This window comes from Arachis hypogaea, chromosome 19 (genome assembly GCF_003086295.3).
Source record: "Arachis hypogaea cultivar Tifrunner chromosome 19, arahy.Tifrunner.gnm2.J5K5, whole genome shotgun sequence".
Taxonomy (NCBI): Eukaryota; Viridiplantae; Streptophyta; class Magnoliopsida; order Fabales; family Fabaceae; genus Arachis; species Arachis hypogaea.
The window spans coordinates 47,261,328-47,268,699 of NC_092054.1; the positions used below are offsets into that span (position 1 = coordinate 47,261,328).

At 40.5% G+C, this 7,372-nt stretch overlaps 1 non-coding gene across 1 annotated transcript; it reads left to right on the forward strand.

Annotated features, from left to right (window-relative positions):
* Positions 1 to 6,843: 6,843 nt before the first annotated feature.
* On the forward strand, positions 6,844 to 6,951 carry LOC112782161 (small nucleolar RNA R71). The gene has a single exon (XR_003192898.1). It is a non-coding gene; the product is annotated as a small nucleolar RNA R71 (small nucleolar RNA).
* The last annotated feature ends 421 nt before the right edge of the window (positions 6,952 to 7,372 follow it).

Consider the following 7,372-nt stretch of genomic DNA (forward strand, 5'->3'; position numbering starts at 1 on the left):
GCATGCTAAGATGTACAAGTGGATGGGTGGCTCCAACTGATGCTTTTCTCTGAAGATTTTGCAGATAGACTTGTCTGTCTCTCCATGTAAACGTCTTCCGGTTCCCTTCCGGGTGGCCATCCTGAAAGAAAAAGGGAAGAAGAGTAACCCAGAAATAAAGATAAGAAAATAAATGAAGTATGGGTGGGTTAATGCCAAATGATAAGGGTCTCAATTACATGGTAGCTACAACATGCAAGTGAGAAAACAATAGAAGTACGTGGCATATCAATAGTGCAAACATTGCAACAAAGGGGAAGAGACAACAGATAATGAATGACAATATAAATATAAATGCATGTCAATACAAAAAGGAACACAGCTATCATAAAAGATTGGCGTTGACAGATAAATATCATCCAACAGTGTAAAACAAGTCACTAAGCACCAAATAATACCAGAAAAGATATAACAGCTGAATAAGAACATTTAACACCAATGGAAAAATAAATTTAGAAAAGAAAATAAAAATATGCACAAAATTAAAATGCAATGAGTGAAAGTAGGCAAATAAATTAAATAAAATAGAATGGAAGTGAAGAAGGATGATGAAGAAAAAGAAAGTATGAAAGAAAGAAGAAAGAAGAAAAGATAGAAGAAATTAGGATTAGAGAAGAAAAGATAAGATAATTGGCACTAATCTGGATAGGTTGTGCGACGCTAGCGACGCGGACGCATGACTCGTTCTGTGCTACTGGCGCGAGGGCAGCCTCGCGCCTGCACAACTCTCTGTTCAAAACTCATTGTTGCCAATTTTCGAGGTGACGCGTTCGCATGGTGGACGCGATCGCGTGAATGGGCAAGATTGGAGGATGACGCGGACGCGTGGGGCACGTGTTCGCGTGGTAAGGCTTGTGCGTCTAGCGCCAGTCCAGCCCTACTCCAGCACAACTTTCGGCCATGTACCCCTTTTACGTCGATTTGTTGGAGCACGCTTTCGCGTGGGTGCCGCGGACGCGTGGGCATGTTTGTGCATGTTCGTGCCTAAAGCGCGCCTCCAGCCGCGTCGTGTGCGTGTTTTTTTATATGTAATTATGTAGTATGCAATGCTGATGCAAATGCTATGAATAATAATCAGGTTCAATGAAAATAATATAATATAAAAACAAACAAAACTAAATAAAATTGAAATAGGAACGATCATACCATGGTGGGTTGTCTCCCACCTAGCACTTTTAGTTAAAGTCCTTAAGTTGGACATTTGATAAGCTTCCTGTCATGGTGGCTTGTGCTTAAATTCATCCTGAAATCTCCACCAATGTTTGGAATGCCAACAGCCTCCGGGGTCCCTGGTGTGCGAAATCGTGATCATTCCATTCCTTGGTAACGATGCTAAAAACTCAATACGCACGTTCATGATCTTATATCTGTTTCACAACTTCGTACAACTAACCAGCAAGTGCACTGGGTCGTCCAAGTAATAAACCTTACGTGAGTAAGGGTCGATCCCACGGAGATTGTCGGCTTGAAGTAAGCTATGGTCACCTTGTAAATCTCAGCCAGGCGGATTAAATTGTATTAAGAAATTATAGTGGATGAAAATTAAATAAAATATAAAATAGGATAGTGGTACTTATGTAATTCATTGGTGAGAATTTCAGATAAGCGTATAGAGATGCTTTCGTTCCTCTGATCTCTGCTTTCCTGCTGTCTTCATCCAATCAATCCTACTCCTTTCCATGGCAAGCTGTATGTTGGGCATCACCGTTGTCAATGGCTACTTTCCGTCCTCTCAGTGAAAATGGTCCAAGATGCTCTGTCACGGCACGTTTATTCATCTGTCGGTTCTCGATCATACTGGAATAGGATCCATTGATCCTTTTGCGTTTGTCACTACGCCCAGCACTCGTGAGTTTTAAGCTCATCACAGCCATCCCTTCCCAGATCCTACTCGGAATACCACAGACAAGGTTTAGACTTTCTGGATCTCAGAAATGGCCATCCATGGGTTCTAACTTATACCACGAAGACACTAATAACTCGGACTCGGTCCCCTGTATTAGATATCCAAGAGATATCCATTCAATCTAAGGTAGAACGGAAGTGGTTGTCAGGCACGCGTTCATAAGTTGCGAATGATGATGACTGTCACGATCATCACATCCATCATATTGAAGTACGAATGAATATCTTAGAAGCGGAATAAGTTGAATTGAATAGAAAAACAGTAGTACTTTGCATTAATCTTTGAGGAACAGCAGAGCTCCATACCTTAATCTATGGTGTGTAAAAACTCTACCGTTGAAAAATACATAAGTGAAAGGTTCAGGCATGGCCAAATGGCCAGCCTCCAAACGTGATCTAAAGATGAAACTAAAGATGTAAATACAATAGTAAAAAGTCCTATTTATACTAAACTAGTTACTAGGGTTTACAGAAGTGAGTAAATGATCCAGAAATCCACTTCCGGGGCCCACTTGGTGTGTGCTTGGGCTGAGCTTGAAGTTTACACGTGGAGAGGTCATTCTTGGAGTTGAACGCCAGTTTGTAACATGTTTCTGGCGTTGAACTCCACTTTGCAACTTGTTTCTGGCGCTGAACGCCAGACTGCAACATGGAACTGGCGTTCAACGCCAGTTTGCGTCGTCTAAACTCGGGCAAAGTATGGATTATTATATATTGATGGAAAGCCCTGGATGTCTACTTTCCAACTCAATTAGAAGCGCGCCATTTGAAGTTCAATAGGTCCATAAAATCCACTTTGAGTGAAGGGAGGTCAGAATCCAACAGCATCTGCAGTCCTTCTTCAACCTCTGAATCTGATTTTTGCTCAGGTCCCTCAATTTCAGCCAGAAATTACCTGAAATCATAGAAAAACACAAAAACTCATAGTAAAGTCCAGAAATTTGAATTTTAATTAAAAACTAATAAAAATATACTAAAAACTAACTAAATCATACTGTAAACTATGTAAAAATAATGCCAAAAAGCGTATAAATTATCCGCTCATCACAACACCAAACTTAAATTGTTGCTTGTCCCCAAGCAATTGAAAATCAAATAGGATAAAAAGAAGATAATATACTATAAATTCCAAACTATCAATGAAACTTAGCTACAATCCGATGAGCGGGACTTGTAGCTTTTTGCCTCTTGAATAGTTTTGGCATCTCGCTTTATCCATTGAAGTTCAGAATGATTGGCATCTATAGGAACTTAGAATTCAGATAGTGTTATTGATTCTCTTAGTTCAGTATGTTGATTCTTGAACACAGCTACTTTATGAGTCTTGGCCGTGGCCCTAAGCACTTTGTTTTCCAGTATTACCACCGGATACATAAATGCCACAAACACATAACTGGGTGAACCTTTTCAGATTGTGACTTAGCTTTGCTAAAGTCCCCAATTAGAGGTGTCCAGGGTTCTTAAGCACACTCTTCTTTTTGCTTTGGACCTTGACTTTAACCGCTCAGTCTCAAGTTTTCACTTGACACCTTCACGCCACAAGCACATGGTTAGGGACAGCTTGGTTTAGCCGCTTAGGCCAGGATTTTATTCCTTTAGGCCCTCCTATCCACTGATGCTCAAAGCCTTGGATCCTCTTTATTACCATTGCCTTTTGGTTTTAAGGGCTATTGGCTTTTTTCTCTTGCCTTTTGGTTTTAAGAGCTTTTGGCTTTTTCTGCTTGCTTTTTTTTTCGCCATTTTTTTTTCTGCAAGCTTTCTGTATTCACTGCTTTTTCTTGCTTCAAGAATCATTTTTATGATTTTTCAGATTATCAAATAACATTTCTCCTATTCATCATTCTTTCAAGAGCCAACATATTTAACATTCTTAAACAACAACAAGAGACATATGCACTGTTCAAGCATTCATTCAGAAAACAAAAAGTATTGTCACCACATCAAAATAATTTAAACTAGTTTCAAGGATGAATTCGAAACCATGTACTTCTTGTTCTTTTGTAATTAAAACATTTTTCATTCAAGAGAGGTGATGGATTCATAGGACATTCATAACTTTAAGGCATAGACACTTAAATACTAGTGATCATGAAGACAAAAACATAAACAAACATAAAGCATAAAAATCGAAAAACAGGAAAATAAATAAACAAGGAGATTAAGGAATGAGTCCACCTTAGTGAGGGTGGCGTCTTCCTCTTCTTGAAGAACCAATGGTGCTTTTGAGCTCCTCTATGTCTCTTTCTTGTCTTTCATGCTCCTCCCTCATAGCTCTTTCTCTAATTTCATGGAGGATGATGGAGTGCTCTTAGTGCTGCATCCTTAGTTGTCCCATGTTGGAACTTAATTCTCCTAGGAAGGTGTTGATTTGTTCCCAAAAATTCTGTGGAGGGAAGTGCATCCCTTGAGGCATTAGTGGTTATGAAAAAAAGAAATGCTTTTTCTACACCAAACTTAAAATGTTTGCTCGTCCTCGAGCAAAAGAAGAAAGAAAGGATGAGAAGAAGAAGAGATGGAGGTGTGTTGATGGTTGGAATTTGAGTGGGTGGGTGTAGGTGGGTTGTATGATTGGTGAAGGATTCTTGGGAAAGGGTGATATAGGATTATGAGGAGGTAGGGTGAGTGGAGGTATGTAGGGATCCTGTGGGGTCCACAGATGCTGAGATGATCCTGTGGGGTCCACAGATCCTGAGGTGTCAAGGATTTACATCCCTGCACAAATTAGGCATGTAAAACGCCTTTGCATGCAATTCTGGCATTTAAACGCTGAATTGATGCTTGTTCTGGGCGTTCAACGCCCAGATGCAGCATGTTTCTGGCGTTGAACGCCAGTTCTATGCTTGTTTCTGGCGTTCAGTGCCAGCTCTTCTCAGGGTGCATTCTTGGCGTTTGAACGCCAGGATGTTGCTTGTTTCTAGCGTTCAACGCCAGATCCATGCTCTGTTCTGGCGTTGAATGCCAGCCAGATGCTTCTTACTGGCGTTTAAACGCCAGTAAGTCCTTCCTCTAGGGTGTGATTTTTCTTCTGCTGTTTTTGATTCTGTTTTTAATTTTTGTATTTATTTTGTGACTCCACATGATCATGAACTTAATAAAACATAAAAGAACAATAAAAATAAAAATAAAATTAGATAAATAAAAATTGGGTTGCCTCCCAACAAGCGCTTCTTTAATGTCAATAGCTTGACAGTGGGCTCTCATGGAGCCACACAGGTGATCAGGTCAATTTTATAGACTCCCAACACCAAATTTAGAGTTTGGATATGGGAGTTCAACACCAAACTTAGAGTTTGGCTGATGCCTCCCAACACCAAACTTAAAGTTTGACTGTGGGGGCTTTAGTTGACTCTGTACTGAGAGAAGCTTTCTATGCTTCCTCTCTATTGTTACAGAAGGAGATTCTTGAGTTTTAAACACAAGGTTGTCCTCATTCAGTTGAAGGATCAATTCTCCTCTGTCTACATCAATCACAGCTCTTGCTGTGGCTAGGAAGGGGCTTCCAAGGATGATGGATTCATCCTCATCCTTCCCAGTGTCTAGGATTATGAAATCAGCAGGGATGTAAAGGCCTTCAACCTTTACTAACACGTCCTCTACTAGTCCATAAGCATGTTTTCTTGAGTTGTCTGCCATTTCTAATGAGATTTTGGCAGCTTACACCTCAAAGATTCCCAGTTTCTCTATTACAGAGAGTGGCATGAGGTTTATCCCTGATCCAAGGTCACATAGAGCCTTCTCAAAGGTCATGGTGCCTATGGTACAAGGTATTAAGAACTTTTCAGGATTCTGTTTTTTCTGAGGCAATCTCAGTTGATCCAGATCACTCAGTTTATTGATGAGCAAGGGAGGTTCATCCTCCCAAGTCTCATTACCAAATAATTTAGTATTCAGCTTTATGATTGCAGCAAGGTACTTGGCAACTTGCTCTTCAGTGACATCTTCATTCTCTTCAGAAGAAGAATACTCATCAGAGCTAATGAATGGCATAAGGAGGTTTAATGGAATCTCTATGGTCTCTAGATGAGCTTCAGATTCCTTTGGTTCCTCAGAGGGAAACTCCTTATTGATCACTGGACGTCCCAAGAGGTCTTCCTCACTAGGATTCACGTCCTCCTCCTCTCTTGTAGGTTCGGCCATGATGATTAAATCAATGGCTTTGCACTCTCTCTTTGGATTCTCTTCTGTATTGCTTGGGAGAGTACTAGGAGGGGTTTCAGTGATTCCTTTACTCAGCTGGCCCACTTGTGCTTCCAAATTTCTAATGGAAGACCTTGTTTCATTCATGAAACTCAGAGTGGCCTTAGATAGATCAGAGACTAAATTTGCTAAGCTAGATGGATTCTGCTCAGAATTCTCTGTCTGTTGCTGAGTGGATGATGGAAAAGGTTTACTATTGTTAAACCTGTTTCTTCCACCATTATTAAAGCCTTGTTGAGGCTTTTGTTGATCCTTCCATGAGAAATTTGGATGATTTCTCCCTGAGGGGTTATAGGTGTTTCCATAAGGTTCACCCATGTAATTCACCTCTGCTATTGCAGGGTTCTCAGGATCATAAGCTTCTTCCTCAGAAGATGCCTCTTGTGTACTGTTGGATGCAGCTTGCATTCCATTCAGACTCTGAGAAATCATATTGACTTGCTGAGTCAATATTTTATTCTGAGCCAATATGGCATTCAGAGTATCAATTTCAAGAACTCCCTTCTTCTGAGGCATCCCATTACTCACATGATTCCTCTCAGAAGTGTACATGAAATGGTTATTAGCAACCATGTCAATGAGTTTTTGAGCTCTTGCAGGTGTTTTCTTTAGGTGAATGGATCCACCTGCAGAAGTATCCAATGACATCTTAGCTAATTCAGACAGACCATCATAGAATATATCCAGGATGGTCCATTCTGAAAGCATGTCAGAAGGACACTTTTTGGTCAGTTGCTTGTATCTCTCCCAAGCTTCATAGAGGGATTCACCTTCTTTCTGTCTGAAGGTTTGAATATCCACTCTAAGCTTACTAAGCTTTTGAGGAGGAAAGAACTTGGCTAAGAAAGTCGTGACCAGCTTATCCCAAGAGTTCAGGCTATCTTTAGGTTGAGAGTCCAACCATACTCTAGCTCTGTCTCTTACAGCAAACGGGAAAAGCATAAGCCTGTAGACCACGGGGTCAACCCCATTGGTCTTAACAGTATCACAGATATGCAAGAACTCAGTTAAGAACTGAAAAGGATCTTCAGATGGAAGTCCATGAAACTTGCAGTTCTGTTGCATCAGAAAAACTAATTGAGGTTTAAGCTCAAAATTGTTTGCTCCAATGGCAGGGATTGAGATGCTCCTTCCATGTAAATTGGAATTAGGTGCAGTGAAGTCACCAAGCATCCTCCTTGCATTGTTATTGTTAGGTTCGGCTGCCATCTCCTTTTCTTGTTCGAAAATT